General features: G+C 35.6%; 1 long non-coding RNA gene across 1 annotated transcript; it reads right to left on the minus strand.

Annotated features, from left to right (window-relative positions):
- Positions 1–16,390: 16,390 nt before the first annotated feature.
- Positions 16,391–16,960, minus strand: LOC128194624 (uncharacterized). Its single transcript, XR_008245997.1, has 3 exons — positions 16,691–16,960; positions 16,540–16,588; positions 16,391–16,454 (listed from the first exon to the last, which is right to left on the minus strand). It is a non-coding gene; the product is annotated as an uncharacterized LOC128194624 (long non-coding RNA).
- Positions 16,961–17,274: the final 314 nt, after the last annotated feature.

The following is a 17,274-nucleotide window of genomic DNA, read 5'->3' on the forward strand; positions in this document are numbered from 1 at the left end:
TGATGCATGCTAAAAATAGGCTGAAATCACAAGTCCTTAATATCGCTATGATAGAAATTGAAAATGATGAAAGTTTTATAAGTTTATTCTATTTATTTATTAGACTAAATGGTTTTTTTTTGCCTTATTTATTTATGGGTTAAATATGTTTTTCATCCCTTAAGTATCACACGATTTTGTTTTTAGTCCCTACTCAAAACTTTGATGGTTTTTAGTCCTTATAGTTTTGAAACTCTAACTATTAGTCCTTCAAATTGGACGGTGTTAAGTTTTAGTAGATGTGGCAAACGGCGAGGCCACGTGAAATACCAGTTGCCCTCTTCACTCTCTGCCACGTTGGATGTTTAACTTTTGAAATGAGATTAAGTCTTGATTGAAATCAGATTAAGTTTTTTTTTATGCTTTTAAGGAAGGTCCAATGTCTTAAGGTCTAAGAATTGTATGCAATCTCACAAGGATTGCTTCCTAAACCTAAAATCAAGGCCACCAGAGCTATGGTCCTTTTCACAGCTTTTCCACAACAGTTGAAACGCAACTAGGTGTGAAATTGCATGTAAAGAGAACAGACACTGGCTGGGGTTCTCACGATAGCCAAACTGGAAATAGTCCAGACGTGACACCGTTACACAACCCCTCTAATTCTATGTTACACTCAGACCCGGGTATAGGGTCCCACGCATGATATGTAAAGTAATAATAATAATAAAAACGAATATAAATAAATTACCAAAATAAATAAAGACAATCATATATAATAAATAAAGGGAAGATAAATAAAATAAAATGAAGGTTTAATACCCAATTTTGTCCCCAGTTTGGTTTGGAAATCTCAATTTAGTCCCTCGTTAGAAAAGTAATTGTAATGGATCCTTACTTGTAAATTTGTGAGTTAAGTTAGTCCCTTCCGTTAAATATAAGCAAACGGAGTTAATGGGATGATGATGTGGCAGTAGTTAGTGGTTAGGTGTCAAAACGCAATTGTGTGCGTGCTTACGTGTTGTTGAATTAGAGAAGTTTGGGTCCCTAAGTTGGGCATACACTTCCCTAACATCAACACTTCATACCCCTTTAGCACCCAGAAAACATGGAAATAAAAGCAAACTGGAATAGCAGACGCATTTTCATAAAGCAAAACAGAAGGCAGAAATAGTTTTTCTATCGAACAAGATCTCCCTCAACATTTCTATGCTACAACATTCATCAAATTAATTCCAAAACGGCCATGACTACTCACACTCACACTCATATGCACTCAACACACACTCATAGTTTCCAACCCCAGTAGACAAAACATCGAACAAATCAATCAATACCAAACTAACCAGTAAATAAAAAAGGATGAGAAAAAAAAGAAGGAAAGATGCTTTCGTCCTCGACATCGACGGAGGTGTTGTTGGAGACGTTTGGCATTTGAGAGAATGACTCTCGAATGGGGAGGGAGGAGAATGGTGCTGACAGCGCCGATGAGGAAGTAAATTCCGGCGAGGACAACGGTGGCCAGTTTTGTTGACGGCAACTAATTTCGCTCGTGGCCCGAAAGACGGTGCTTGGGGTTCGGCGACCGACGGCAACCTTGGCCGTGATTTGTGGCGTTGGCGGCCTCCTGGTTCGAGCCGTCTGGGCTTTTCTCAAGCGGTGTTCGATAGAGAAGGGAGAGAGCTCGCGCCGAATCGGAGGGTGAGGAGGGCCTTGACGCTGCAACTGGCGGCGTCCTGGCTCGTGGCTCATGGTGGTCGGGCTTGCCCAGGCGACGGCCGGTGTCGTTCTCAGACCCAAGGGGCTTCTCCTCTATCGCACGGAAATGGGGCAAGAGAGAAGATCTGACGCCGCGGCCAGCCCCGACCCTAGTGGCGCTTGGGGTTGCCGGCGATGTCATGGACCAGGCGGAGGGCCTCTTTGCGGTGGCTGGTTTGGCGGGGAGCAGCTGTTACATAGAAACAAAGTTAGGGCAGCTGTTACAGAAATTCGGTTTTATTAGAAATTGGGGATAAATTGCGTTTTGACAACAACACGTAAGCACGCACACAATTGCGTTTTTACACCTAACCATTAACTACCGCCAAATCATCATCCCATTAACTCCGTTTGCTTATATTTAACGGAAGGGACTAACTTGACTCACAAATTTACAAGTAAGGATCCATTACAATTACTTTTCTAACGAGGGACTAAATTGAGATTTCCGAACTAAACTGGGGACAAAATTGGGTATTAAACCTAAAATGAACTAAAGAAAAACCACATCAATTTTGCACATTTAATTAAGAAGGCCTGATTCTTTAGCGTCCCTAGTGGAGTCGCTAGGGTTAACCTCAATATTAGCCCCAAAAATCTTATCAGGCATATCCTGCAAATCCTTAGCCATTTGACCTATCTGTATCTCCAAATTTCTAATTACAGTTGTCACAACCGGGATCGCAACGGGATGGCTAGTCGAAAAACAAACGGGATTAAGAAAAGATTTTGGAGTCGCCACCATAATTTATTATGGAAAAACTATGGAAAACCAAAAAAATAAGACATCATCTGTGAAAACTAGATTTTAGGTTCGAGAATCGGTTACGAGTAAGGAAGGTATTAGCACCCTACTGCGCCTGCCTAAAAACAGTACCTTTAATTAAATGTACAAAAGTTGACGTGGTTTTGATAAATGTTTAATTTTCCCTTAAAAAAAATAAAGAAACTATTAAGAAAAAAAAATATTTTTTTGTTTTATGAACCTGACAAGAATTGACCTTACTCATACGTATATCCATTTATGATGGACAATCAGGGATCGCGTAGTTCTTTATGTAGAAAAAGGTTTGTGAGTTTGTTTTAAAAATTATTATAGATTGACTTATATTTTTGAAAAGCGAACCCAACAAAGATTTGGTTTAACAAGATTGACATTTTTTTTGGTTTTAAAGATCTCGTATTTGTTTATTATTTAAGAATGGTGGGAAATAGAAAGAAACTCGCCATAAGCCGACATACTTATAAAAAAATTTATGATTTAAAAAAAGAATTATTTGTGTGTAGGAAAAATAATACTTTTAGGAAAAAGTTCAAAGTACAATAAAAAGGGAAAAAATAATGGTGTAGAGGTGACATACCTTTTTAGCTTTCAATACTCTTTTATTTCATCTTTGGTGATTGTCGTTGACAGAACCCTTATGGGTGAGAACCTATTTTTCTCTATACTGTCTTTCTCTCTTTTTATTATTTCTGCATGTTTCTCCTTTTCTCTATCCTTTCGTCCTTTTTTCTATCACAGGGTGCGTATTTATATACACTCACTGTAATATTATGGCAATCTTGCCTTAATTGTGAATTAAATGACAATAAAACAAAATAGGGAAAGAAATGGTCCTAGTTGCCAGAAAACAAATTAAATAATATTCAAAACATTGATTATCAATATTGTCAGAAAATTTGTCCATTTAAAAAAAATCATATTTTCCTCTTTAAAAGCAACTCACGCAGCAAATTATATTAATATACTATTTTAATTACTGTTTATAATTATTAGCATAATATTGATTCAAATAATTACCATATTAAACTAACATTTCAAAAATATTGTATCCGATATTGTAGTTATTATTTTATCCCTTTTTACCCACCATTAATTATTATTCTCTTATTCTTTATTTTTAATTATTTACTTACCCGGACGAAATTGGGTGTTGACAGCAGCTTCAGTGCTTTTATGATTGGAGATGGTCATCTGATTAAATTTTTGAAGAGTTTCTTCAAGCTTTGATGATTTCTCATTTAATGCAGATACTTGTTACCATATTGATGGTTGTTGTTGTGGTCTATTGAATTGTCCTGCTTGTCCAGCTTGTCCATTCTGACCTTGGCCCATGCTTGGGTGTGGTTTCCACCCTTGGTTGTAATTGGCTTGGCGGTATGGAAATTGATTGGCCATGAAATTTACATCTTCTAAGGCCTCCACTGGAAAAGCGCATTGACCATTGATATGGTCACCACCACACAGTTCACAAAGTTGTTGTTGAACCTGTGCAACATTCTTTAGCTCCTTTGGCAAATGAGCAAGTGCCTTTGTCAAATTCTCCAACTGTTGAGTTATGATTTTGTTTTGCGCAAGCAAGTCATCATTTGATTGCAATTGTAGAACTCCCTTCTGTTGAATTGGAGTTCCTCTCTCATTATGCAACTCATTATCATTTGTAGCCATGTTGTCAATCAATTCAGTGGCTTCCTCTAGAGTCTTGCATTTAATATTACCTCCAACTGAGGCATCTAGCATCAACTTGATTTGTGAATCAAGACCTCCTAGGAAAATAATGACTATTGTTTCTTCGTCAAAGCCATGAGTGGGCATCTTTCTCAACAAGCTCTTGTATCTATCCCAGCCTTGACCTAGCTACTCCTCCATGCCTTGTCTAAAAGAAGAACTCTCTTGCTTCCCTTTGTTCATTTTAGATTGTGGAAAGTACTTGTTTAAGAACTTTGAAACCTCTGGAAAAGAATTCAAGCATAACTTAGCATTGCCTCCCAATGAGAAAGGAAACAAACTAAGCTTTATTGCTTCATCCGGCACACCATTGATCTTTACAGTGTTGCAAATCTCGTTGAATGTGGTGAGATGCTCATATGGACTTTCATGTGATAGCCCATTAAATTGGTTGCTCTTGACCAATTGTATCAACGCCGGTTTCACCTCCATGTTTGCAGTATTGACCCTCGGCCTAGCAATGCTATTAAAGTGATGAGGGCCAACAACAATGGTGCAATCTGCCAGAGTACGTTTAACAACATGGTTAGATCTTTGTTGTAGATCTTTGTGGTGAGGGTTGTAGAAGTGTTTCCGGAGAAGGAAATAGTCTCTAGAAGTTCGGATCCTCCTTCTCCTTCTACTTTCTTCCAATCCTTCAAGAAGAGGTTCCAAAGTTTTCTTGCTCCTAGTCCTAATTGTATCCTGCATACACACGAACACAAAACCCTAGAAACAATTGTTAGCACAAAAAGATAGAAAAGATAAACTAAAAAGATAGAAAAATAAAATAAAAAGATAAAAAGATAAAAAGATAAAAAGATAAAAAGATAAACAAAAAGATAAAAAGATAAGAAGATCAAGTCAAAGTTAATCAATAATCACACAAATAGAATAGCTAAACCACGAGTCCCCAGCAACGCCGCCAAAAACTTGTTAACGCTCGGGAAGTGTAACCGAATCGTTTCAAGTAATAATAAAATGATAAGACCAAGTATCGTTTCTCAAAGGACTCACGACCTAAACAATTATGTAATTTGTTGATTAAATTAGACTTGTGAACGAATTCTTGAAAGTTTAAATGCAAATACTAAAAAGTAAATATGAATTAATGTATTGATCAATTGGACAAAAGAAGCAAAAACGTGATTGAAATATATGGAATGATGATGTTGTTGGGGTTTTCAATTAATCCTATCCACTCTCATGTATTCAAGAATTCATCTTTCTTCATTAATGTTCATGCCACTTTCTAATTTACCTTAAACCCGATGTCTCGGTGAAGAAAGCCTACTCTTCCTCCTATCCCTAGTTTAAAATGTCTTGTCTCCCTAGCAATTATTCATGCATTACATTCGCACAGAAGCTTAAAGGAAACCAATCCTCCTATCCCTATGTCTAGTAAATATTACTATTGGGAGAATTTTTTCATGTCTAGATTTATCTATATGTGGCCATACAAATAAAATCAATGATCATGCAATTGAATGAGTTAAACAAAGCATGCATAGAGTATAGAAGAAAAACCCTAACAATTAATGAAAGAAACCATATGAATTAAAGAACCAATTCAATGAAGGTTTAGTTCACCATAATCATGGTGAAACTAGATGAAAATTAATGAAAGAATTAAAGATAGAACCCTAGAAATTGAAGAGTGAAGCTTGAGCATCCAAAATCCTCCCCAAGGGGTGAAGAAAGTGTGATTTTGCTTCGTTCTGCCAAAAAATACTAACCCTAGGTCGACTAAAACCTTATATAGACTCCTAAAGATTACAGAAAAGAGGCCCAAGGCCCATTAAAATGGCGCTCAGTGGTAATTACCGCTCAGCGGTAAGTGCGGTTCTTCTATTTGACGCTCAGCTGTAGTTTTGCCCCTCAGCGGTGACTGCGGGGACTTCAGAGTGCCGCTCAGCGGTAATTTTTGTTGAGCGGTACTTGCGGCTCTTCTTTTATGCACTTTTTCTTCCTTTTCTGACTCCAACTTATGGCTACTTTTCTTCTTCCATTTAATTCAACTTAAAACCTGCAAAAACAAGGAAAACCAAGCATAAAACCCATCCAACTCTCTTATTTCCAAAACATAAGCAAAAGCATGATTACAAGCTAGTTTTTAAGTCATAAAGGTTGTCTTTAAAGTCAAAATTAAGTCTAAAAACATATGCATGATGTTGTGATTGTGATTATGATGCTAAGCAGGATGTGTATGTGGAATGTTGAATGAGCCTATATGTGAGGTTTTGAACTCCAGAGTTTTTGTGATTTAATGCTATTACATTAAAAGCATGAATAACTTTGCCTAGGTTTCTATGATTGAATCACTTGCTTGTATGTGTCATATGATCAAGGCCATTTGTTGGTAACCCTGTATTATCCAAATGCATGAGTTTAGCCCAATAAAAGAGAGCACAATGTGTTCTATCCTTTGATCCCTTAGCCTTGAACATGATAGAAAACCCTTTTTGAAAATCTTTACCTTGAGTTGAGTTGAAAAATATGTTGTGGTATTGATAATTGTTCAAGTTTGGGGTTGTTGGGAGGTCTAAAAAGGGAATATGAAAAGCATTGAGCTAAGCACGTGAAAAACAAAATAAAAAGGAAAGAAAAGGAAGAAAAAGAAAAGTTAATGCAAAGGAAAGTTGGGAAGAAGTAAGAATGGTTGTGTTTAAATCGTGATTCTCTTAACTCAAAGATTTTGTGATCCAGAAAAACCAATTTTCTTCTTAGTCCAGCCACATTATAAGCCATAGAAAGTCCTTGTGATGATGCTTGCTTGTCAGTGTATTTAATTATGGTTAAATGAAAGGCAAAGTTGATTCATGTGACATTGTGATAGTAGAGTGAATGAGTGACCTCTATACACTTGTGTGATTGAGTGAAACACTTTATCTAGTGAGGAATAATTCCATGAGCACATGATTACATCTATGCTTAGTTAATTGATCATTCATGAGAATAGCATTTGTTGGATACTTTGTGACTATGTGAAAACCACAATGAGTTTGATTGAATTAAAGCATGTGTGCATCTTGACTGAATTCTTTTTTATGAGCTGATTTGAGTAATTACTTGTCTTGAAAGAAAGAGATTTTGAATGTGGTGAACCATTGTATGGATTGGTGGAACACTGCGTTACATTTTGTTTGCTTGAGGACAAGCAAAGTTCTAAGTTTGGGGTTGTGATAACGGTTGAAAAATCGTTATTTTTATACTTAATTTTGATATTAAAAACAACCTTTATGACTTAGAAGCTAGCTTGAAATCATGTTTTTGCTTAAGTTTTGGAAATAAGAGAGTTGGATGGGTTTTATGCCTTGTTTTCCTTGTTTTGGCAGGAATTTAGATGAATTAGATGAAAGAAGTTGAAGTACTAAGGATTTAGACTCAGGAAAGGAAGTAAAAGTGCACAAAAGAAGAGTCTCATTCACCGCTTAGCGCAACTTTTACCGCTGAGCGGCATTCTGAAGCGTCGTAGTCACCACTAAGGGCTAAAACTGCAGTTGAGCGTCATCTTGAAGAGTCACACTTACCGCTGAGCGGCAAAAGTGCTGTTGAGCGCCATTTAATTGGGCTTTGGCCTATTTTCTGTAATTCTTATTAAACTATATAAGGGTTTAGTCGACCTAGGGTTTAGTCAACCTAGGGTTAGTATCTTTGGACAGAAAGAGGCGAAATCACACTTTCTTCATCCCTTAGAGGAGGATTTTGGATGTGGAAGCTCCTTTCTTCAAATACTAGGGTTCTATCTTTCATTCTTTCATTGTTTTTCATCTAGTTTCACCATGTCTATGGTGAAATAAACCTCCATTGTTGTTGGGGAACCGATGTAATCCTTTGAAACTCTCATGTATTGAATTGATTCTTGACTATATATGCTTTACTTCATTAATTGTTAGGGTTTTTCCTCTTTACTCTATGCATGCTTTTTTTAACTCATTCAATTGCATGATCATTGATGTTATCTATATGGACACATATAGGTAAATCTAGAACTGGGGATATTCTCCCGAAAGCAATACTACCTAGACATAGGAATAGGAGGATCGGTTGCCTTTAAGCCTTTGTGCGAATGTAATGCATGAATAATTGTGAGGGAGACAAGACATTGTAAACTAGTGATTAGGAGTAGGCTTTCTTCACCGAGACATTGGTTTTAAGGTAAATTAGAAAGTGGCATTACCATTAATGAAGAAAGATGAATTCTAGAATACATGAGAGTGGATAGGATGAGTCAAAAACCCCAACAACATAATCATTCATATTTTACATCAATCACTTTTGCATCTTTCAATCCAATTGATCAACACATGCATTCATATTTATTTTTCAGTATTTGCATCTAAACCTAAAAGATTTTGCTTACAAGTCTAATTTAATCAAGAAATCACATAATTGTTTAGGCCATGAGTCCTTTGGGAAACGATACTTGGTCTTACCATTATATTATTACTTGATACGATTCGGTACACTTACCGAGTGTTAACAGGTTGGATGTGACAATTTGATAGGATAGGTTGGATGGGTCAAGTTTGGTCGTTAAGGGTGGTGTTGGTCTAGGTAATTCGATAGTAGGCCATGGTCTTCTACAATTTGGCTTGGTGTTTGTGGAGGTGGAGAGGTAGTGGTTGGTAAAGGATTAGATGATGTCTTAGTTGTATCCTACACATCTTGTGCTTCTTCAATAATGACAGGAAGCATTGAAGAGGTAGGATAGATGTCTTAAGCTATTGCAATATGTAAATCAACCATTACAGTAAATATGAATAGCTGCATAGTGACTTGGCTTAGAGCATCCTCAGATGACACAATTTTTAAGACAAAAATGTCTATAAGACTTATATGTCTAAAACACTCTCATACGTTCTGAAGTTTAACCAAATATCATTAAACGAAATGAAAATCTTAAGAGTTTATATCTTAAGTAGAAACATAAGTGTTAGGTTCAAAATCCTCAATCATCTAGCAACATAGGAAAGCCTTAGGAAAACACTTAAGCATATATGTAACTTAGAACAACCTAAGTTAAAACATCCAGACAACACTAAACGACTCCCAAGTCAAAGCGTCTACGAGAGTTATGCTAAACGTGTAAGCTATACTGTACCAAATGGTAATTAGTTAAACTCTCAAAGGTGTTAAAGTATCGAGACAAGTTTTTGGTAAAATCTTTAAGTGTCTCAAGCAAAAATCCAAAAACATGTAGAAACCAAAACATGTTAAACACTCTAGCCAAAGAAAGCAAAATCTTAAAAAGCGCTTACAAACAGACTAGATGATACCATGAGCTAAATCCTTTGTAAACAGATGTTTACAATGTCAACAAGAGTAAGATTCTTACATCTAGCAATAGAAATAATGTGTTGATCTCACAAGAAACTCTATTTTGCACTAAAATGATGAGCAATGCGTCTAGTACATGTTTTGTAAGTGTCTAGTGTTTAACGTCTAAGACATATAGTCTGATGACTCATGTTATATTGTTAGAGCGGCTGCAGTGAAATTGTTAGTGTGGAATAACAAACCAAGAGGGTTTTTAATACGAACGTGTGCCTTTTAATTTCTACTCAATTAAACTTACCAAGCAAATAATAAAGACAAATAAAGAGAGTAAGGTTGAGAGAAATTTGCATAGATGATTTTATCCTGGTTCGGATCTTACCAATCCTATGTCCAGTCGCTTATCTCAAAACAAGATAAATAGATCACTACTCACAAAACAATTACAAATTACAATCACAAAGAAACAATTTGTAAAAGTTTAGAAACCACCTCTCTTGATACCACAAGAGATGAACCTGCACCTCCTTTGAGTCTTCATAAAGGATGAACACCTCCTCTGAATACTTCATGAAGGATGAACTTCCTCTTCTGAACACCTCCTTAGACACACTAATACGCGGGAACCAAGTACAATGATACATCAAGGCCCCATCACACTAGGTATGGTCAAAAAGCTCCAACAAGACCTTTAAGATCCCCCTCTAGAAGGTCAAGTACTCTTCGCATGTTTTGAGTGGAAGCCTGGAGACCAACTAAAAGATCTAGCATGGACTAAGCCAGCACAAGGGGAAGGATAGCCAAAATTTAAGAAGAGAAGAATAACGGTTGGCACTCAACGCACCAACCTTGGCGCTCAGAGAATTCGACACAAACCATATGGCCAGCTGACGCATTCCACGCCTCTGCCATGTGTCTGAGTGTTGATTCCAGAAGAGCTTCACACGTCTCACACCTTTGCCACGTGTTTCCAGATCTGTATTGTTCATTTAATCTACACCGTTCATAGCTTGGAGAATCAACTATAAATTCTCCTTGCTCAGATTGTAGAAACACATTTGATGAATTGAGAGAATAGATTTGCTGATGAATTTTCTTCTTCCAAATATTCATCCGCTGCGACTACACATCATACTTTGGTTTCAGTTTCTTCCGCTACCATTGCCTTTCTTCTCTGGAGGCTCATGAATCTGTGGAATAGCACCAAGAATGGAGCTATCACACACCAATGATGAATTGGCTATTTCCTCTGTCACCGTAGTAGCACTTCACCAGCTCCACAGACACGAGTTTCATAAGCCGAACAAAAACACACAAGTCTCAATGATTTCTGAGTACTAGAGCAATAGGGAAGAGTTGTTGTTGATGGAAAATGAGAGCCTATTTATAGACTCACGTAAATACTCTTTCGTTCTTCGTTTCCAGCCATTTAACGCTTTTAATCGATTAATACAAGTGTTAATCGATTAAAATGAGTACAACGACTAGTTTTCAAAAGTCAGAAAACTCCAACGATCATCTTTAATCGATTATTTTAAGAATTAATCGATTAACTAATTGATTAAAATAGGTATTAATCGATTATTTCCATGCCAATTGAATTTTCAGCACCTGCAACGTTTTAATCGATTAATACTTGATTTAATCGATTAAAACCGTGTGTTTCTGATTCTAAACAGCAAATACAAAGTATGAAAGTACAAGAATCAAAACCTACTACAAATCTAAGTTCTAAACCTTAAACTATAATTATTACAAAAGATTTTTATAGCAAAAACAAGTCTTCAAAGGATCTTCATGAATCTTGATATATCTTGACTTGATTTGGACATCATCAAAATTTCATCTTCATCATTTTGCTAATATTCTCCCCCTTTTTGATGATGATCAAAAACTCCTTTGAATTAAAGCTTTTAGTAATAATCTAGATAAAAACACAACTTATAGAGGAAAAGAGCATTAAAGAATAATGATAAGCTTTAAACATTTTCTCCCCCTTTTTTATCATAATTAAAAAGCTGTGTTTCATGTTCTCCCCCTAAGATAATGCCTCCCCTTTATAAAAGCATGTATGCATAAAATATAATTCAAAATTAAAGATTTATTCAAACATACACAATAGGAGATTTAAAGCATATGATTTTAGGATAAAAAACTTTAAAAAAATCATACTTTGAACCATATCAGATAAGAATTTTAAAGCATAGAAAATATGGCTAAATTTTCAAAAATGCAAAAAAATGCACAAAATGAAAAAAATGCAATTCTAAGAGATTTCTAAAATTCCTAGATCTCTTCTAATGTTTACCACTTTTGATATATCTCCAAATTCATTGTGTAATGATATTTTGTTGAGATTTTCGTCTTGGGGATTGTCATCATTCTTCTCTTCATTTGTTGTCTTTGTCAATTCTTCAAAATTACCTGCATCAGATTTATCTAACTCAAGAGGTTTTGCCTCAAGGTCTACAATTGCATCAAAGACAACATGCTTGAAATAAAATTTTCTTAAATTTTGTTTTTAAAAAAAAAAATTCTTAAAAATTAACAATAGGTACCCAACTACTTGTATGGGTCCTTTGGGTTAGATTTAGAAAAAATGAAATCATTTTACAACCCAAACATATCTACCACTTGGAACACCATAATGCTTAATTTTACATTTATTTGAAGTATGACCCTTTTTCATACAATAAAAGCATGATACAACGTTTATGTTCCTATAAGTTGTTCCTTTTTCTACCCACATTCTACGGGTTCTATTATTATGTTTATTTTTAATTTTAGGAACATACTTATTTTTAACAACCTTATTTTCATTATTTTTACTACATTCTCCTAAGGTTGTTTGTTCTAGTAGTTTCTTAAAATTTTCGCAAGAAGCACATTCATCTCTTATTTGTCTCTAACATCCACTTTTGATATATTTCAAATATAGTAGGTGGATACGTGTAGTAGGTTATTTGCATAGAATAGAGTAGTTGTGCATGCATCTGATATGTCTTTTCTCCTTTCACTTTTTGATATGATCATACATGGGGCAACAATGAAGAGCTTTCAAAGTGACAACAAGCATAAGAAAGAGTAGAATAGGTTTCCTTTGGGCGTGTATTTGCCTTTTGATTTCTTTCTCTTAGTTCTTGTGAATAATTGCTTATAAACTCTTCTTTCTCTTTAAGAGCAAGCAATGTGGGACTATCCATGGCTTGATCTTAAAAAGAAGAGAAGAGAAAGTGAGCATTCTAGGCGTGTAGGAGTTAGTAGCATAGCTAGTTTTCATATTTTGAACTATAGGAGAACTAGTTGCCTTATAAACCCTTTGGAGTGGAGAGAATTGAGCAATGTGGGACTCAAAAGTCCCTAGAAGACCTGCAGCAGCTGCTGGACGGACTACACCCTCAAAAGTCCCACATATCCTAGATCTTGCATCTTAGCTCACTCCAAAGGTTATATAAGAAGGCTTAGGGGTCTCCTTTTTTTGTACACCTTACCTTGATTCAATGAATTTGAGTTGATTTGCACTTTTGCAATTCTCTTTGAGATAGAATTCTGTCTCTAAAGTCCCAAATTTGGGCAGACCTTATCTTGTTCAAGCAAGTGGCGGTCCTCCTCTTGATGCTTATCTTGGAAGCTTGTTCAAGTGGCGCATCTTCAATTCCTAAGTTTCCTTTTCCTTAATCTCTTCCATTTTTAATGTCTTTCCCATTCTCTTAAATGTCATTTAGTATATTCTCTCTAGGTATGCACTTCCCCATCACTTTTATTGTTTTTGAATGTTGAGCATTTAATGACATTTAATGGTTATTCAAAATAACAAAGTGCTTTTCTCATTTTCTACGTTGAGGTAGCATTAATCATTTAAGATTTTCTCTAAGATACTAGGTGTTGAATGGGAACTTCATAAAAATTTTTGCTATGAACTCCATCTGCTAATTTTTTTTCTGTGTTTTTCTTATCTCCTTCAAGGACACAAAAAAGCTTGAAGGAGTATAGAAAACCAACGGAAAAGGTTGATAGATTTGGATTTGTATCCTTTCAAAACGCTACTTCTCCTTCACTAAACTATAGAACTTCCGTAAACAAATTCATGTTAACTTTTTCCATTGGTTTGTTGTCAATTCCTCTTCTAAACGAAGAAATTTCTTTGTTAGCGATGAAGGCAAGGTAGCAAACCAGGGGAAAATGTTAACACTTACGAATTTAAAACAGACTCTATTCAAAAAAATCCTTCTACATTTTAACAAAGAAAAAGGTTGAAAGATTTGGATTTTGCAACCTTTTAGAACGCTACAACCTCCACTCACAAAAATCTTCTACATTTTAACAATACTGCGGATCTTTTCGTGGTTTGATTTTCATTTTTTTCGTATGTTTAGTGTTATTATGTTTTTCCTTTGTTTCGTTTCCATTTATAAACGTAATAATGTCAATATTGGACGTTTATCTCTTCGTTTTAACATAGCATTTATTATGTCTTGCCAACGCTCTTTTTTCCATATACCTAGACGTCTAGTCGTGTCAGTATAGGACGTGGATCTCTTCGTTTCTAACACAACATTTATCAAGCCCAACAAACTGAGTTTTCCCATATAAAGTTGGACGTTCTATTTGAATTTAAAAAGGATAAATAAAAAAAGGGAGAGACCTTTGGGTTTTGGTTAACGAATAATACGTCACATGCCCGAGAAATTGGACGTTTATTGTTGGTTTAAAGGAAAAACAAATAAAAAGGGAGTAATGTGCTTGACAATAATATGTCGAAGTCTGAAGAATGACGTTAACCTCTTCGTTCCTTAACTTTTCTATTAATATTACGTCGAGTAGCTTTACTAATCGACGTACTATTGGTGTTCTAAAAGAATAAAAAAGCAAAAAGAGTGCAAGGGTATATTTAATGTAATGATGTAACATTAAAAATTTCAATTACAATCATATAAGTGATTTAATCATATGCGGTTAAAGTTGAACTCTGACAATATAAGGATTGTCTTGATGGGCGACGAATTTCTAAGGGGTACGACGTTTTATTATGCGGTTGACAATTTTTTAATGTAGTTTCTTGTTCAAGTAAAAGATATAGGATGTCGAATAGAAATCGAATTGGACGACATACTTTAACAGGGAAATTAAAAGTTAATAAACTTCAAGGTTTAAAAATGAATACTTCTGCAGGTAAATAAACCGTCATATAGTTTGATTAAATCTATCATGTATCATTGTCAGAAACAAAATTCTTAAACCCGTTGGATGTGGAATTATTCAGAAGGGAGAGGTTTATCTTTCAAGAATGGCTTGTAGATGTTGGTCTTCTAAAATTTTTAGAAATGATCGATGATTGCTATCCTGATCTGGTACAGGTTTTCTACCACAATTTGAAGGTTTTCGATGGTGTTATATGCTCTCGGGTGAAAGGTGTCGATATTAAAATTGATGACGAGATATGGCTATCTTTTACTGGTCTCAAAGAAGAATGCTTCATGTCTCATGAAAGAAATTATGAACTCAACCAATGGACCAACAAGGAGAAAATTTATAAGGAATATCTGAGAAGTCAAACAAGCCTAAAGGTATACAAGTCGTATCTACTTGACGGTTTGAAAATGGAAGAAAAAAAGTGTGCTTTTGTACTTACTTAGGTAATACTACCTAGAAGATGTTTATGTGGATCAATTTCGAAGGCTTTCAACAAGAATTTCAAAAGTTGAAAAATCTCTGATCATGATTCATAAGAAATCAGATGAAGACAATGCTCTCATAACTCCCTCAGCAAGTGAATCTGATGATGAAGACGACACAACAGAAGATGAGTCTATGGAGGCGTCTGACCCAGATTAGGAAGAAGAGTCCATTTTAGTTTATTTTTCTGAAATTATTGTAATATTTTAATATGTTTTTGTATATTTTTGTATGTTTGAACTCTGTTTTAAATTTTAATATATACTTTTCGTGGTTATATTTTCATATTTTTCTTTGTTTAATGTTATTATGGTTCTTTTTTAAATGAATTCAAGTTTTCTTACGTCGATTCTTAAGACCGTCGACGTTTTAAAAGATTTGGATTTCGTTTGAAGTAGTACAATTTCATTCACTAGTGTAGAAAGGGCTTTAGACGTCCGTTCTTTTGGCTTTTTGACGTCCGACCTTCCCCCGACGTCTTTGTGGGTGACGTTACTCAGACGTCAGGGGGTCCACATCGGACGTGTGTATAGACGTCCGATGTGTCAGGCCCGACGTCTATGCAGACGTCCGGTGTACACCCTCGGACATCCATATAGACGTCCGATGTGCCCCGTCAGACGTCTATATAGACGTCCGTCGTCTCCTCCCACCCGACGTCTATACACACGTCCGAGGTGTGTCACCCGACGACCACCTGCCTGAATGGTTTTGTGGTAGGGGTGGGGTTGGACGTCCATTTTTGCACTGCCAGACGTCTATGGACGTCCGACAGTGCACTAACCGACGTCTACTGGGCGTTTTTTTTAAAAAAATTAATTTATTTTTGCAATAAAACCACACCTGAAAAGCAGAAAATTGTCCCAGAACAATTTTGCAATAATATATCAATGCGTTTCATATAAACAAAGTTCTACTTAATGTAAAATATAATCCACTACCAAAACTATCAAGTTAAAACTTAAACTAAAACTAAGCAATGTTCAACAACATATAAAACTATTCCTAACTCCATCTTTGCAGAAGATAAGCGGTCCACTCCTGCCTGATCTGTCTAATTGTGTCCTCTGGTATAGGCGATGTACTCTGGAAGCGCTGCAAAATTCAAGAAAGATTCATTATGGTTTCATATATGTTTGAAGATAAATTTGATTTGTAATGTATTCAAGGTATACGTCATTACCTCCTTCCAGTCATCTGTAATCCCAGCTCGAATGATGGTCTTAATCCAACACATCACATAGAAGCCACATTCCCATGAATCTAGCTGCTGGTTACACTAAAATAACAAACTAAATAGTTAAGAATTTAGATCATTCAATAACATAGAAAATAATGAATGAGAACTATAAATGACTTAAAACCTTTGGATACAAAATTTGAACCAGTTGACCACGTGATTTACCAATAACTCTGTACAGATGGAAAACTCAAAGTATAATTAATATGACTATATTTATCATAAAAGTTGAAGGTGAACATCAAATTCAAAGTCATTTTTGGAGAAACACTTACCCTTGAAGCATTGTTCTCAAGTCATTTTTCATCTTCCTATGCAACGAACAAAACCATATAATTTTACATGCTTTGGGAATGATGACCATCAGCTGCCAGTGCATGCTATCATAAAGGATAAATAGTTATTTAAGTAATTAAGGAAACTATAATAATGAACTGGCCACATATAACAACACCTACCCATCAATGTATGGCACAAGGTATACGTCTCTTTTTGACTCATCCATCCATGTTTGCAAATAATGTTGTCTGTTTTGAAGTGTGTTACCAGACGGTTGAATGGTCTGAGGTTCAACAAATTCGTACATGGAAGACCGACCTTGTTCTACAACGATTGTGTCCATGTACCTAAAACAACAAAGTTAAGTTGTTAGAAACTATAAGAATCTAAATAAAAGTAATATGAAAGACCAAATTGACTATCTTACATGCACCACAGCTGAATGATGGAAATATTCAACATCCAGTCTCCCCCAATCATCTCCAATGCATCAGATAATGTGATATAAACTGGCACATGTGGGGGAAGACCAAATACTCTCAAATCCCAGCATAGTTCTAATGGTGCTTTCTTCAACCTG

The sequence above is a fragment of the Vigna angularis genome, chromosome 11 (assembly GCF_016808095.1).
Source record: "Vigna angularis cultivar LongXiaoDou No.4 chromosome 11, ASM1680809v1, whole genome shotgun sequence".
Taxonomy (NCBI): Eukaryota; Viridiplantae; Streptophyta; class Magnoliopsida; order Fabales; family Fabaceae; genus Vigna; species Vigna angularis.